This window comes from Maylandia zebra, linkage group LG17, assembly GCF_041146795.1.
Source record: "Maylandia zebra isolate NMK-2024a linkage group LG17, Mzebra_GT3a, whole genome shotgun sequence".
Taxonomy (NCBI): Eukaryota; Metazoa; Chordata; class Actinopteri; order Cichliformes; family Cichlidae; genus Maylandia; species Maylandia zebra.
Window position 1 is genome coordinate 12,558,621 of NC_135183.1, and position 17,565 is coordinate 12,576,185.

The following is a 17,565-nucleotide window of genomic DNA, read 5'->3' on the forward strand; positions in this document are numbered from 1 at the left end:
TGTATTATTAGACCTTTTCCGAACTTTTCCCGTGCTTGCCCTTAAAAAGTACTCACCATTTCACACTTTCATATTCATAAACATCAACACCAAATTTAATAAAAATGAAAAGTAACCATTTTCAAACAATACAAACTGACAGTGGAAGCAATCAATAGTTTGACTAGAAAAAATAAAATTAAAACCAATTAAAAACACAAAACTGTAATTGATACTAATACTACTAGTTTGGGCGTGCTGCTAAATGCTGCAGGTTTGCACGTATTGTATTAAGAGACAACAGCATTGCTGAGTGTGCCTGTGCATGCTTGTATGAGCCACTGTATTGGAATGCTGGCCCAGGGCACTCAGCAGCTCAGAGCTTTAACTTCTGTAAACAAACTAATGGCAGAAGACTGAAGGACCACACAGCCTCTCCAGTGAAACACTAACTGCAGCCTGCAGTCCCACACTGCTGCTGCTCCAAGAGACAGAGGAAGCACAGAAACTAGTGTTTTAACAGATTTACATTACTGAAGGAGGGCCTTGAGTACTGGCTTGAAATATTATCTCAGTTCAGTATTTGTTATATCAATGCAATGATATAACAAATAGTGAATTCTTCCTTTCTACACTAAAGGGACAAGTGGAATCCTCAAATTGCTTTACGCTCTCATCCAACAACAAGTGTCCCCTCTTAGAGCTTCAACATACTCTGTGCAAGCATGATAACAAGTGCAAAAGTGCCTGTTGTATCTGCTGGTCTGAGCATAACCCAGGGTACTCCCATAAGTGAACGGTGCTTGTATAAAGGGCTGAAACGTTACATTGCTGGTGTCCCCCATCTCCACACACATTTGTTACTGTTTGAAACTTCTGCACTCTTTGATGTTTAAATTGTGATGATACAATTATATAAGTATATATGCAGAGTCAATTCTTTTATGACAGTTGCGTCTGGGGGAAATGGTCTTTCAGCTAGTGTGTTTCACACAATCAGCAATTCTCACTCGGATTCTGGCTCAGATGCCAGAATTACCTCATCAGTCCTGGTGTTGGTCCTGAAGGCTTGAGCCAAACAGAAGTCAGCTGCATCTTGTTGTTTCACACTACGTTATATGATTGCTATTTGCAATGTTAAGCCTGGAGCTCATGCTTGAGATGATTCATTGTATAACACAGCAATGGACCAAAAAAAATAATGTTTGTTTTATGTTAGACTGTGCTCATGTTCGTTTCCAAAGATAATTAGGGCATGTGCTATAACTGCAATGTCCACTGTTTTATTCCTGCCGCTCTTTCTGTCTGTATCTTCACAAATGCTGTCCAAGACACAATAATAATGGATTGGATTTATATAGCGCTTTTCAAGGCACCCAAAGCGCTTTACAGTGCCACTATTCATTCACTCTCACACACTGGTGGAGGCAAGCTACGGTTGTAGCCACAGCTGCCCTGGGGCAGACTGCCATATCGTGCCTCTGGACAACACCAGTAGGCGGTAGGGTAAAGTGTCTTGCCCAAGGACACAACGACCAGGACAGAGAGCCCGGGGATCGAACCGGCGATCTTCCAGTTACAGATGCGCTTCACAACCCCCTGAGCCACAGTCGCCCACAAATAATGCCAGAAGTTATAGCAGTTATAATATAAAACACACTGACACATACATGATAAAAACAGTAAAAACTGGAAAATCACTCGAACTGTTTTTAAACCAGTTTTAATCCTTTTTACTAAGTATTCTAAAATGGTCAGAAACAACAAGAAAATTACATGAATTCTTCTTAAATTGCATTAATTGCAAAAGACAGACAAACTCTCGTTATTGTACTTATTGTGCAGTATTTATGTTTGTATTATAATATCATATTTATTTATATACACACACAATTTTTTTTTATCCTTCCAGCTCGGGTCCTCTACCAGAGTTCTGTGCAGCATCTTTGCTGTTCCTAGGATTGCATTCTTCTGGACAGAGAACTCGGATACTATTTCTGGGATCTGCTGGAGCCACTCACCCAGTTTGGGGGGGGTCACTGCCCCGAGTGCTCCAATATTGGAGGTCACCATCAGAGCGCTCAGGTCAGTGACACCCCAAGATGGGCGAGCCCTTCCTGTTTTCTTATTTTTTTAATGTTTGTCACACTTAAATGTTTCAGGTCATCAAACAAATTTAAATATTACACAAAGAACACAGATTGCAAAAATAAACACAAAATGCAGTTTCTAAGTGAATGTGTTTATTATTAAGGGGAAAAAGATTTTTTTTAAATCCAAACCTACATGGCCATGTGTGATTTCCCCCTAAATCTAAGAACTGGCTGGGCCACCCTTAGCAGCAGCAACTGTAGTCAAACATTTGCAATAACTGGCAATGGGTCTTTTACGGCTCTGTGGAGGAACTTTTGGCCCACTTATTTTTGTAGAATTGTTGTAATTCAGCCACATTGAAGCGTTTTCAAGCATGAACCACCTTTTTAAGGTCATGCCACAGCATCTCAATTGGATTCAGGTAAGGACTTTGACCAGGCTACTCAAAAGTCTTCAGTTTCTTTTTCATAATTGACTTAGAGGTAGACTTGCTAGTGTGTTTTGGATCATTGACCTGCTACAAAACCCAAGTCCACATCTTGAAGCCATGAAGAGATGGCCAGACAGGCAGTAAAACAGCCCCAGATCATCACACTATCACCAACCTATTTTACTGTTGGTATGATGTTCCTGTGTTACTTTTACACAAGATGTTATGGGACCCACACCTTCCAGAAGGTTCAGCTTTTGTCTCGTCAGTCCACAGAGGACTGAAAAAAGTCTTGGGGATCATCTAAGGGTGGGCCATCTATATGGATACACCGTAATAAAATTGGAATGGTTGGCGATATTAAAGTCCTGTTTGTGGCACATTAGTATATGTTAAGGGGCAAACTCCTCCAGATGGGTGGTGACCATGGTGGCCATTTAGAAGTCGGCCATCTTGGATACAACTTTTGTTTTTTCAATAGGAAGAGGGCCATGTGACACATCAAACTTATGTCACAAGAAAAACAATGGTGTGCTTGGTTTCAACATAACTTTATTCTTTCATGAGAATTACTTTGTTTCTCATTTTTTTTCTGAATTTCCTTGGATCACTGCATGATGTCTGGCTTTTGAGGATCTTTTGGTCCATTCACTTTGTCAGGCAGGTCCTGTTTAAGTGATTTCCTGATTGAGAACAGGTGTGACGGTAATCAGGCCTGGGTGCAGCTAAAGAAATTGAGCTCAGCTTTCCACAGATGATATACACTGCAGTTAATTTATGTTATAAAGGGTGGGATGGTTGGGTTGAATATTATAAAAAAAAATAGTAAACACCTTTATCTATCTATCTATCTATCTATCTATCTATCTATCTATCTATCTATCTATCTATCTATCTATCTATCTATCTATCTATCTATCTATCTATCTATCTATGTAAAGGCTGAGTTTGTGATTTTCTTTATTTTATACACCAACTGTAATGGCAAATGGTAAATAAAGCAAATAAAGCAGATAACGCAGTGACCATTGGAACCAATCCTCATGTAATTCAGAACAGAGAATAATTTTTTGATGTTTTTTTAAATACGTTTTTATTCCCATCATTACTTCAAGAGGAACAACATGTTGAAGCCGTTCCTACTTTCTGTACTGTACACAACACTGAACTGCAGTACAGAAGACAGAGTAAGCTGTCTTTTGTTGCCAAGGCAACAGAAATAGGAAAATGAACTGTATGTTGCAGTGAAATGACAACGTGTAAAGTGACAAGTTTTCTTTCTTTTTTTAATATTGATGTTGCTTTAATTTCAGCTGTTTATAAGTCATTATATCAGTATAATAGGGAGAATTTTGGAGATACGAATACCAGATCGCTAACTTAATCCTATCAATAATGCTTATCTGGCACTATTTATGACTTTATTAAACTTTATTCTACTTTGCTCTTTGATGATGTGAAGGGTATTCTGATCACAGGTCAATCAGCAGCCCACTGAGGTGTCTGCATGCCTCAATCCTGTCTTTGTTTGACTGCCTGATAACAATCCAACTGTCAGCTCATTATGAGCTAAAACAGGTTGGATGAGATGTTAAACACCTAAGAAACCTCCCTGTTTGCTCACCTCGTGCGCTGCCGTAACATAATGATGGCCAGCCTTTGGGTGTTGAAAGAACAGAACAAAGCTCTGCGTCACTGTGTGTAGGCTTGTGTAAAATGAATAGCCTAAATTATACAAATCTAAGGAATTCTCTGCAGCAGGACATGGGTATTTGTGCTCTCCCTATTTTGAGTGCCAATGAGCATGTGTTTGTGTGAATAAGTGTTAAAACAAGGGTATTATCTTCTGGCTGTGAACCCATGATGGATGTATACTGTGAAAATTGCTCATCTATAATGATATTCTGATGGTTGCACTTATGAAACATATTAACCAACATTAAAGCATTGCACTCCATTTCCTGCTGCCTGAAGGAACTCTAAAGGTGCGCTGTGTGAGCGTGGAAGGTAATTAAATGTGGAGTGGGAGTTCCTGGAATTACTTTTTTTTTGTCCTCATTACAGTTAGCAACAATTTAATGTAACTTATAATGTAACTTCCCAGCATTACCATGTAATTCTTCCTTTTAATAAGTATATTGAATATGTGTATGTAAAATGTCCCTGTTTAGCATAAAATACAACAAGGGAGAAACAACTGAAGATTTTAAAGGGGGAGAACTTCACTATTATACCTAATAGTGAAGTTTATACTAACCTTGTGTAACCTTGTAACCTTGTGAAGTTTATGTCACACACCATTATATCTGCTCCTTTTGTTATTATTATCATTATTTACAAGAATGGATTGCTTATTAGAGGCTCTGCTTGAAAACCCCTCAAATTTAGAATTTATCTGAGGTTTGATATTAATGTGCATATTGTTTTGGGTCTGAAACGTGGCAACTGGCACGCTGGAGAGATTATATCTCTCAGCTGGCCTGGGAACGCCTTGGTGTTTCCCCAGACAAGCTGGAGGTGTTGGTCGGGAAAAGACAGGTCTGGGATTCTCTCCTTAGGGTGCCACCACCACGACCCGGCTTCGGATAGGAAATCGATGGATGGATGGATGGATGGATGGATGGACAGACGGACAGATGGATGGATGGATGGAATTTGGTATGTCCATGTAATGTCCCAAGATCTGCAAAAACGCCTCTTGGGGTCATACCCTAAACCCAACATGTTCCCAACATTTTTTAATTTAAGATGCACTTTTCCTGGTATCCTCAACATTTTCATGCTTTCATACTTTCACAAGTATGACTCCTTGAGTCTCCGTGATATATAACAGCATGACAGTGTGTTCTTCTACACCTCCTACTGGGCACAGGATGTGATAAGGAAATAGTTTATGCAATAGCCAAATTAGAATTCAGGGCTTAGGATGTCTCATTGAAGAAATTTTCAACTGCAGCACACCCTGATGTGCAAACATGACCGCTGCTTGCAACTTTAATTTTTTAATTTAATTATTGTTTCATCCATTTAAGCTCAAAATGGCACACAGTGAAATTTGAGAAATTAAGACTTCCCTCAAATGCATTAAACCTGAAGCATCAAACGTTTTTTGAAAATGTAAGGAGTGATAAGTACAGATATTTGTGTAAATCTCTTTTCTGTAAATCTACAGAAGTACACCAACAAAGTAATCGTTCTTTATTACTGCCCATCTCCGGCTCTAACTGATGTTAATAATATAATTAGAAGGCGGGGTGGCAAACAGGCTGACAAGACTGTGAACCTGTTTGTGTCCCACATCACGCACTGTTTAGTTTTTGTTTTGCTTTTTGTTCCTTTTTCTTTCTCTAGTTTGTTACAGTCTAATGATCATTGTCACTACTTATGATTGTGGTTCTACTTAGAATATGACAGGTTCACAGGGAGACCAAGTCTCAGTATTGTCACCACATTTGCATCACAGGACCGACATTAAAATAAACTTAACTGCTGTTTGTTAACAGCTTAAGCAACTATCAATCAACCATTTATTAACAGTACTTACAAAGTGAGCCTTTCCGTTGGTCACTTGTGTGAAAAAGCTGTTTTCAGTGAATTTTATTGGCTTCCTCAGTAGATTACGATTAAGTAAAGTATAAATACTGTAGATGCCCAAACAGTGCACATACCGTAAAATGTTTTTTGTTGTTCATCAGCTAGAACATTAGTGTTGCTGATGTGTTTGCAGCATAACTGAACAGGGAGCAGTTTTACTCTTAACAACGAAGCATAATTTATTTAAAAAATGTTTGGTATTGGTGGAGTTTTAAGTAAAGCTTTGCACGCATGACTTAAACGTGTAATGGAGCATTTGTTTTTGGACATATTTCTTCTTCTACATGAATAAAAGACTTAATAACTGACAACGTGCATGCAAGACAAGCAGCCGCTAACAATAGCCTTCTTGCTGTTAATTTCATACTTAGCCGAGCGCTAATCCTTAGAAGAACCTGTTTATCAGTTCACTGAACAAGGTGTTTTTCTGGCTGCAGAGCTTGTCAGAGGAGATTAGTTTAGAGAGCAAGAGAGATCCCCAGCTGTTGTGACTTGTCTTATTATGCAACAGGGCCGGTGATTCCGTCCCTATTCTACGGCTAAAAAGAAAAAAGGAGGAAGAATTTATTTCATTCAACAGTTTCTATATAGGGCGTATTAGCATTTGGGCGTGAGGTTTCAACCTGTCCATCAATTAAGGTTGGGCTCTAAATTAAAAACTTGGTAAACAAGACTATAAATAATATTTGCTTTTGTTTCCTGATCTGATTGTTAATGCCTGCGTTAATCATGCATCTTGATTAAAAGCATTTCAAAATTGCATTCCTCGCGTGCATGTGCCCTTTTGTCCTGTGAATCATCATTACTTTGCAGATTTGTATTCTTGTTTTCATCAGGTAATCTAACATCTGTTGTGGGATTTACAAAGTTATCTCAGGAGGGCAACCTCCTCTCAAAAGCACTGCTGCTGACGCACTGTTTACTGACGTGCAGACGCTCTTTGTTCACGCACATAGTGTGAAAGGATTCAGGCTGAATGGAAGCCAGATCAGCTCAGTTATTCAGTTATTGCCACAATGTCACATCAGGGCAGATAATCTTACCAGATTTGTTTGTAGCTCCGATTTACTTCACAGACGTCATTTGCATCCTCCCACTTCTTTAATCAAACACCAGCCTGCATATCTCCCACATGGTCCGTGAATGCCTTATTTACCCTCTACCTGTGATGAATTCACTTAAGTGTCCAATTTCTCTTCCCAGTTAACTGTTTCCACATTTACTTCCACCCTGACAAGAACAAATAAATGCAGGGCATTTGTGGGCCTGCTTGTCCAGTGTCAAACACAGGAAAGTGCTCCTCTATTAATCCTCTTTGTTTTCAGCTTCTATTGTATTTGAACTCATAGTTCCATCCTGTCATTTATGTTCCATATGTGTCTGTTTTTATTTTTCTTTGTCCATGTCTTTGAAGTATTTCAACTCACAGGACAAAATTGAAGATGTACTTCATTTTATTCTAACTAATTCCTTGATGGGTATTTAACCACTAGCAGCTATGGAGTAATACTCTATGGAGTATTCTTGCTTTGCCTGCTTTCTACACATCCATGAGCACGTACACATAAGTTTGAATCCACATCCTGCCACCAGTTATTAACTGAGAGCTAAGGAGCCAGGAGAGGCAGTGAAGAAGACAACAGCAAGCTAGCAAAAATGTGAATAAATAATGTATTTTTGAAACTACAAAAAAAATTGATTTAGAAAGAAGGAAACATTTTCAACACTGATCTAACTTTCTGAGATCTGGGAATGCGGCGGCATTTCTACAACAAAATTCATTGTTTTAAAAACACAAGCAGTCAGCAATAAACTGAAACTTGTTGCTCTTTGTCTGAGTTAATTATTTGGATTTGATGCCACGATCATCTGTTATTAACAACCATCACATCCAAAGTGTATTTATAAACCACTTCATCTCTCTGTGTTATTTCTCAGTTTTTTGTGCCATGCCTTCCTCCTCTTGCTGCCACACTACAAAGTCAATATTCTGTCTTGGCTTTCATTTAGACAGCCTTATCCCTATAGTATGCATCCCGTAACAAAGACCCGACAATCCATACGTTTCATTTGTCAATGCATTCTACTGGCCACAGTGGATGCATGAAGTATCCCACAAATAAGTTAAGTCACTTCAGAAACAAATGATCAAACTATTATGATTATGTTTTAAAAGTTTAAAAAGTACCTAAGATGAGTAAATGATCATCATCCGTACACTAATAACATTATGATTGTTGAAACTTTTGTAGCTACTAGTCTAAAGTCCAGTGTTTCATTAACCCATTCATCCCCCCCACTGGCTCACCTGAAGTTTACCTGATTCCGAGCTGGCTGCTTTTGCTCCTTGCTTCGCTTCAGAGCAATTACTATTGTAAGTATTGTGTTAATGTAGCTAATAAAAACGATAGCCAACACACAAAAAAATAAACTAAGGCTGCAATCCTAGAACAATGCAACTGGCACTTAAAACCTTTTCCCATCAGTACTTTCTCATTATGAAGACACATTAGTGTCTTGGTGATTCAAGTCTAAACAACATAATCCCATTAAGTAATTATTTTTTGATCACGCAAGCAGTGATTGACATGGATGCTTTAACACTGCATTGCACATGTGAAAAAAGGATCCAGAAGGCCAAATACACACACGCAAACAGCAGATTGCTCGAGGCTGTGGGTCCGGTATCTGACAGGTTGTGGGAGGATCAAAGTTCAGATTTTGAATGCACTGTGAAGGGAAAGAACAGAAAGAATAGAGGGAGTCAGGGAAGAGTAGATAGAGAGACAAAGCATTGATAAAGCCTCATCAGGATTTATACTAGCAGGAAATGAGGAGGTTTACAGAACAGCGTGGGCGAGAATGCGACTGAGTTTAGCAGAGGAGAGGCAAGACAGATGAAAATAAGATATTGTAATAATAGAGGAGAGTTTGGACTATATTAACTCATACTGAGGTGGAAAACTGAGGTCCCCTACGCCCACCCTCCAACTACCCCCTTGCTCGCCTCCCTGTTCTTCATGGGAAGGAAAGCAGGATGTCTTTCATCCAGTTCAGCCAAAGGATCAAAGCCAAAAGGCTAGTCTGCTGAAACTGACCTCAATTTGCACTGCTGCACACTCCGCACTCTCCAACATACACAATCCTATAGCTCTCATTATATCCGCAACACCACCTCCCGCTGAACTACATACATGCTATTTCCCTTCCTGTATGCCACAGCACCTTATCCACTTAACACAGGAAATCTCTCAGTCCCTCCAATCCAATAATAGTACAATTTATAGCTGCCGCATTATCACTACGAAATATTACCTCCAGTAGCTATTTATGCAGTTTTTTACCATATATAACCTGTTACAAACTCTGATTATCAGATACGTGCTGTGCTAACATATAACTTGCATCTGTGGTGGTTAAACAACCTGTTCACAATAGCGTCACCCTGCTGCAGACGTCAAAGCGCAGCCTGTGTTTAGCTTCCTCTGTGTCTTCTTTCTCACTGTTTTCACTACAAACAGCCACTCTACTTCAACTACACACACACACACACACACACACACACACACACACACACACACACACACAATTTGTGTACAGGTATGCATAGACTCTCAAATGTATACATTTATACAACCAAATAAGTCAGAAATCTTTTCCTGTTGCGGATTAAAATTAGGTAAAGTTTGAAGATTGAATCACATGTTAATTTATTCATTTATTTTACTGTTTTTTAAACGTTCTTTATTTTTTTCTTCAACTGTACATATGCATATTTATAAACTGTTCATCCTGAAAACAAAATGATGGCACTTGTAAACTTTATATATATATTGACATTACATTGCATGCAAAAAATCTCCCTGAATTATTATTTAATGTCGAGTGGACAGCAGTTGTTCTCATACAGCAGTTTAAGAACGACATTCAGTAATGAGTGACTGTTTGAGACTTTGTTGACACTACATCAAAGGTGGCTCTTAGCTTTGTGTAACTATTCCACTGTTTAACTATATTTTCTTTTTACATCTGTTTTAAAGTTATTTTCATTTCATTGTGCCTGATTTATTATTATTTATCATTTCTTTTCCCATTTTTTACCCTTTATTCTACCACCCTCTATCTCGAGAACAGACTTTATTTTTCCATCCAGTTGAAATCGCTTTTTGTTCCTTTAACTGAATTTTTGAAAGGAAAATACTGATGTTGTTATAGATTGCTGTATTGAATACTATTAAAAATAGAATTAAATCGGTTATTTTGATATTAAAAATGGTCAATTTGTGAATTGTCAAATTTTGCTCCATAAATATTTCTTGATTTAAACAGATAGTTTTCAGATAGCTTTACTGAATCATTTGAATGAACAGCTTCTTACAGCTGTTTAACTTTTAACATCTGAAAGAGGTTCTTCATGAAACTAATATAATTGTGCTATATTATGGCTTAGGTACCAATAAAAACAGTTTCTATATATCATTGAATTCAGAAGGAATGTAGAACATAGAAAACATTTTTGCTAGAATTTTATTTTAAATATTCAACGCTGCTGTTACTTAATGTTTTCATTTTGTTCACACCTAAATTTATTCTAACTGTAATCTAAGGCAGTTGTGTTGCTTTATATGTTTATACAGACAGGTTGGTAACACTGCAGTCACTGTTCTTATACCTCACAACAAAGCTTTTCTCGCATTTGTCCACCTTCACTTCTTTCTGAAGGAGCTCCCCAGTGATGAGGCCAAGTTCTGAAATGACATTCTTGGGCGCCCCCTACTGAGTTGCAGCTGCATTTTTTTTCTCTGCATAAAATATATGAAACGCACAGATAGAGGAAAAATCTTGAGGTCACAATGAAGCAGCCCGCCAAGCCCTGGATGCTCACTGTCGTTGATTTAGCAGCGGAAATGAAGACATGTTATGAAATCATAGTTATGTGAGCCAACATGCTACACAATAAGTCCAGTTAATATTCACTGAGGCCAATGCAGTTCGTCCTCAGGGTGTTAAGACTTTACAGAAGGATCCATGGGATAGAAAGCCCATGTGTGGCATTAGAGGGCTCATTCAAGTTAAAACCCCCTCTTCCTTTCACATAGGGGAGCATAAGATTTAAGTTTATTCTCAGCGTTTTCTCCTGCGGTATTTTTAATCCACTATGCGTCCTTTAATTGCCTAATTTCTTTAATATCTTGAAGTAGGTCCCATACTGCTCCAAATACTCTCTGGAATTATTGACGTGCTCAGTTCTTTATGTTTTACAACATTTTTAAAAATCTTTCATGCTGTCAGTATTTCAAATTTGGGTCACTTATTAATTTACACTGGTTTTTACTAGAGGAAATACACTTGCAGGTCTCCTTTTTTCCCCAAAAGAAGGTTTAAAAATATCTAAAACGATACAGTAAAACACATGTTGATGCTTAAACTGAACAAGGTTGAGTGAGAATATTTAAGTCTTTAAAAAGAAATGCTTTGCAATAAGATATCATTTTACATTTGAATTAATAGCTACAATAAAAAGGATAAAAAGATGGCAGCATTAAACTGTATAAATATTCAAATTAAAACATCTGACCTACAACAGCAGAAAGCAGAGCTTGAGCACATGACATCAGCCTGCTAACTGTATGATTTTTTAGAATGTCCTCTTGATTGCAATTGGCATTGGCCCATCCTGCACACAAATAACCCCAAGCTGTAACCAAGTCCACCTGTTCGTAAACACAAACAGTTATGAACGCACTCCAGCCAGTCACATCTCATCAGAAACAGAACACACAGTGCAGCATGCATCGACGGCTTCAGCTTGCCCCCGTGGATGAAAGCTGTTTCCCCTCAGCGCTGTGATGCTCATACGAGGGGCCGGTGTACAACAGTAAAAAAACAAAAAACAAAAAAAAACAACCAAAAGAGGTGGTATTACACAACAAACTATTTGTGAAGTAAATGTTTCTAATTTGTTTTTACCATCCATGAGGATTTTTAATTTTATTCTTGTAGGCTCCCCCTAGTTCTCAGAGCTGATCTGGGCTGTGCCCCCAGAGACACAGTAGCCTGTTGTCTGGCCTGGGGGGAAGGGGGGGTTGAAGGAGCGTTGTTATGAGAAGGCAAGGAACATGTTATGTTAACCTGGGTGGTAAAAGCCCAAGCATATTTGGGAAAATGCGCCTTTATACCTTCTCACACCCATCGTTTTCGGCCAAATTCCCCCGTAGTCTTTATGTCTTGGTTCCAAATTACTAAAACTAATATTCTCTGACTTTCCTCTTATGGTATTTAGCCATAGCTATCCTGCAATCATATTTAATTTGGTAGCTAATGACAAAATCATCAGAAATTTATTTCCAAAGAAACAATTGCCCTGCATGGATAGTGACAAGGTCTTGCTGAGGAAATGTACCCCAAGCCTATCAGTGAACGTTTCTGAACTCATCACAAATGTCTTTAATAACATAATAACATTCATAACATTAACAGGGCCAAAAGTAGAGTGCCCACTAGTGATGACCCGTTTAAGGTGATGGAACAGAAATCATTAGCTGTGCAGTCATTGACAGTGTTGAGCAGTGTGTCAGCACTCAGACTGAAAGGCTCTCTGTTCCCCTCAAATCTCATTTTTGTATTGTGTTCATCTGGATGCTTTTCCAAGCTAAGCCTGGCACAGGCCTGGATTTCCGGAGACCAAAATGTGAGCCCAGGGAACTGGACTCCTTCAGAAAAAGGGGGGGAGATAGAGCACCACTCAGAAGCCAAACAAACCCAGAAATCAGAAGTTTATTTAAAATCCCCTGTCTTATATTAACAGCGGTGCTACAGGCTAGTGATTAGCCACACATGGGTCAGGGGTTCCAAAACCTCACTTAATTTCCTTTGGAATACATATTTTATGTTTATTTTGAGATCCATAATACGGGCACGGGTTGGACTCATATATGCTCATTAAAAACATATTATTGGTATTTAACCCTTGTATGGTGTTCGGGTCTGTGAGACCCGTGTTCAGTTTTTTTCAAAAGAAAAATTAAACAATTAATTATTTTTTCACGTGTAAATGTGTTGTGTCTTTCCACTCACTCCACTTGATTATAACTGATTTATTTATAACATTTTATATAAAAGAAAAACGAGAAGCACATTAATTCATAAATGTGATCTAACAAAGGTAAAGGGAAAAAATTAACCATGTTTGCTGTTCATATGTCTTGTAATTGGGATGAAGTAAACATCTGTTGAGTAATTTAACATAAAATTGTTTGATAGTGTTAATTTGGAAAGCCAAAACTCTAGCGGGTCCACCAGACCCATGAACACTGGCTGAGTAACAAAAATACGAACACCACACAAGGGTTAATGCTATGAAACAGACTAAAAAGTAGCTTTGGGACAGATAGAAGACTTTTTTGTTTGTTCAGTTGTTTTTTTTAGGAAGCAAATGGAATTGCATGTACTGTAGATACTATACCATAGTATAGTATCTACAGTATAGTAGCACAGGTTATTGTAATGTCAGCACCAAGCATATGATCTCTGCAGTAATCTTTGACATTGAGGGATTCACACTTGTTTGATGTCATACAGTTTAAATGCCCTGCGCAGGAAGGAAGTGCTCACCCACTGGCCGTCTGTTCCATCTTCAGGAGCTCTATGGGAGGGCGGGAGGATTTCAGTGCAATATTTACAGTGACCTTTTCCTCTCACTGGCCAGGGGCCCATGGGAAAAAACTGGAGAAGACAAACAATGAACAATAGGGTTCGGGGATGAGCAATGGTGCCAGCGCAGCATGTGCCATTGCGAGATGTAGATTACAGAAGGTTAGGGGGTCAAAGCAAGGATGAGGGCACCAAACCCTCAGGAGCACACCTGCTCAGAAAGCCTGCACTATTTAAAAACGCAACATGCAATCACATGTTCCTCACTAAATAAATCATTTTGAATGGAGAGTATATTTCTTTGGCACTTTGGGATATAGATGAGAAGATCAATACGACTGATATATTCCCAGATGGGAAACAGCTAGTCTGACATCTGAGCCAGACTAGCTGTTTCCCCGCTCTTTCCAGTTGTTATGCTGGGCACACACCACCACATGCTGGCATGACCTTCATCTTTAACAGACAGACAGGACAGTGGTCTTCTCATTTTATCACTGAGAAGCAAAAGTTTATTCCCCAAGATTGTGAAATATTCCTTCAACTAAACATTTGGTGCAAAATTGTGAGTATATTAATATACGTATTAATTAATATGTACAAATGCACAACATTTATATTACAAAACATATATAATATCTGTTCAATAACACAATAAAATAAAATATGTGATATATACTGCCACTTATTTCTGTATTCAGCGGGTGATATGTGTGATATACTGCCAGTGTAGTCATTCATTGGCAAAGAATGTACCACTGAGACTGAGATCAAAATCTTCCACCATCATTGCTTTAAGTAGATGTTTATGTAGACAAACAGCCTCTGTGTTACATCAGCATCTGTGCAAACTCCCCAGTCACAGTTTGATCCCTCAATTATCAGATTAGTCAGTCTAATTGGACAATATGCTTTCCCTGGGGATTGGGCCTTGCCTTATCACAGAAATTATTTCTGCCCTGCACAATTTGGTGAGATAAATGTAATGCCATCAGTGTTCTAGTGTGTGCCTGGGTGGTCTCTGTTGCATTTCTAATGATGCTGCGCCTTTCCCAGAACAAGTGGAAATACCTCAATGATGCACCGTGAAAAGAGAGATGAGGAAAGGAGCAAAGCTCCCAATGGGCTTCAAAATTCTCACACAATGGACAACCAACACTTCAGAAGAGCAGGCTGGTTTTATTGCTGCATGGAGACTTAGATCCACCCTGGATACATGATTACATTAAAACCTTGGTCAGCAAAATTTTGTGTGTGTGTGTGTGTGTGTGTGTGTGTGTGTGTGTGTGTGTGTGTGTGTGTGTGTGTGTGTGTGTGTGTGTGTGTGTGCATGTAATATAACTGCCTTAAGTTTTCACAGGTAATTAGGATATCTGCTGAGAGACTAAAGTGGCTTCTATAAAGATTTTAATAAATCTGTATGATCACGCTGTTTTCTTACATTTATCCTTTATCGGTTCGTTTATCGATTTTATTTATATAGCACATTTAATTACAACAGCAACGTTGACCAAAGTGCTGTACAGAAATTCAAAATAACTAGTACCAAAGAACTTTATTTATTTATTCATTTAATTTTAACATTTAAAAGGCCTGAAGTGTATAAAACAAAACATTAAACTTACTATGTTACAGAAGCTTGTTTGAAGTTATGGAGATCGCTGAGTTAAACACATTTATAGTCAAAAATATAAATGTGCATTTACAAAGTGATTCGTTTTATTTTGAAGGCTGCATGAAAAACGGAAGACCGGAAATAGTTAAATGATACAGGAAACACCGCAGAAGGCAAGCGACTGTAAGTTAAATATTTCCATTTATATCTTCTACTTTTTCTACCCCAAATAGCTTGCTATAATTGCCATGTCCTTTTGAAATCTAAGCCCTTTTTATGGTCATGACGAACGAGAATGACAGCCTCTAACTCCAATATCATTCTAGCGTAACAAATCCGGTTAATGGCAAACGCTAGCATAAGCTAACTGCAGCTGTCAAATTTCTCAGTAAAGCTTGTATTCTTTTCTGTAACAAAACGAAAGAGCTATTTAATTATTGCAGCAGTTGGCTTTAACGTGTCTGACGAAAAAGAAACTGGGAAATGGCTTATTTGTGTCATTCTGCAGTGTTAGCGACATTACGATTAGCTGTACCAAACTCCGTTAAAATTTCTGTTTTATTAAAGTAAATTTGGTGTTGCGTTGTGTATGTAGCGATACACGTAGTGATGAAACTTCTTACTAGTAATCATTGACTTCTGGTAAATTCGGGAAGGTGATACTACGTTAATAGCGATAAAAATCATCTTCTTGTCTTGCTTAGCTGTGACCCCTCCTTTGTTTTGTTTACTTTTCGATTAGTGCTGAATAACAGCTGGGTTGTTCATAAAGCAGATGTATTATTAAAACGAAAACCTATGTGATGTTGAAAGCACTAAATTGGCACTTCATTTACCAGATGCTGTAATCCACAGCGCTATATTCAACGGGTGCTATTCTCTGCAAATATAGAAATGCTTCATGAAGATTTCATTCAGAAACCTCCTTCTTTCATACGTCGACCCCACCTTGCAACTAATCTCTTGGGTTTTTGTTTTATAAATAAATACATAAAATCTGCAGTAGTGACTCATCGGCAGGTGGTATGATTACTCCTAATTGCCTTTGAAGTAGTAAGAAGTGATTGCTAGTGTGATAAAATTACACTTAAAAACACCTTAGTGGCACTTGGAGTACAAAAAAGAAAAAACGTGGAGAGTGAAAATAAGAAAAAAAGAAATAAAGTGATCACACTCAGTTACCTCATGTGACAGAGAAAGGCACTGACTGGAAAACAAACTGATAAGACTAAACATTGGTATATTTCAAATTAGGTAACTTGACTTGTTTTTGAGAATTAATTTGGTATGAGTGTTACGTTTTCTCAGAATGCTCATTCAGTTCATGTGAGAATCATATTCCCTCATTGCCCCTGCATGAATGGCACACTTATCTTGGATGGTTATGAGGTATAATTACATGGTAATGTGGCGCATCAAAGATAATCACTTCTTGTGGTTGAAGCTACTGTTAGTTCTGATTTAGGTCAGTGCACCTGTGAGGCTTTTCTGTCTAGTTAATGATTATTTATTATTGATTTGTGTACTCATTACAGCTTTTATATTTGAGAAGGTGAAATCAGTGAATTTTTGTTTGTTTCCTGAAATAGACCACAAACACACTAATTCTCGCTGAGTGGATTGTAAGATGAACTGATTTAAGTGGTTGTATTATGAAAGCACATCTTGAATTTCAACAGCTAATCAATTGCAACAATTTGACCCTTAACAGGAAAACACATTGTTTTACTACAAGGCTGTAGTGCTGAAAATTCTCAACACTCGGGTCTGAATCAGTGCAGGATGTAACTGACCTACGATATGTTTAGTGTTTATTCCTAATGCTGCTCGTCTGTCACACTTCAGTTGCACTACAAAGTGAAAAATCACGTTGTTCAGAATCACTTTTCTCATTCGCCTCAAGAATCCTTAGCATAATGCTGCCTCAATGATGAGCATTGCTTCTTTTTGTTTTCTAAATATTCTAACCAGTCTGTGTTAGTCAAAGATCAAGAAAGTGCATTTCAACATTTCAAGCTGTGGCTGCACATACAATCACTCCTAGTATATGTAAACAGTGAGATACAACTTAATATACATAAAGACCTCCCAGATATTATGTAAACGCTCATTAAGTTTAGTGTTTTCAGACAGAACATAGTTTAAGCCTCTGTAATCCTTTTTCTTGTGTGCTTTTTAATGTTGTTACACATACTTTCTT

At 38.1% G+C, this 17,565-nt stretch overlaps 1 protein-coding gene across 1 annotated transcript in view; it reads left to right on the forward strand.

Annotated features, from left to right (window-relative positions):
• Positions 1 to 15,486: 15,486 nt before the first annotated feature.
• exoc2 (exocyst complex component 2) overlaps positions 15,487 to 17,565 on the forward strand; it is a 51,901-nt gene continuing 49,822 nt past the window's right edge. The window contains exon 1 of the mRNA XM_004571759.2: positions 15,487 to 15,548. The gene's annotated coding sequence lies outside the window, so the exon portion shown is untranslated. The remainder of the gene's footprint in view (positions 15,549 to 17,565) is intronic.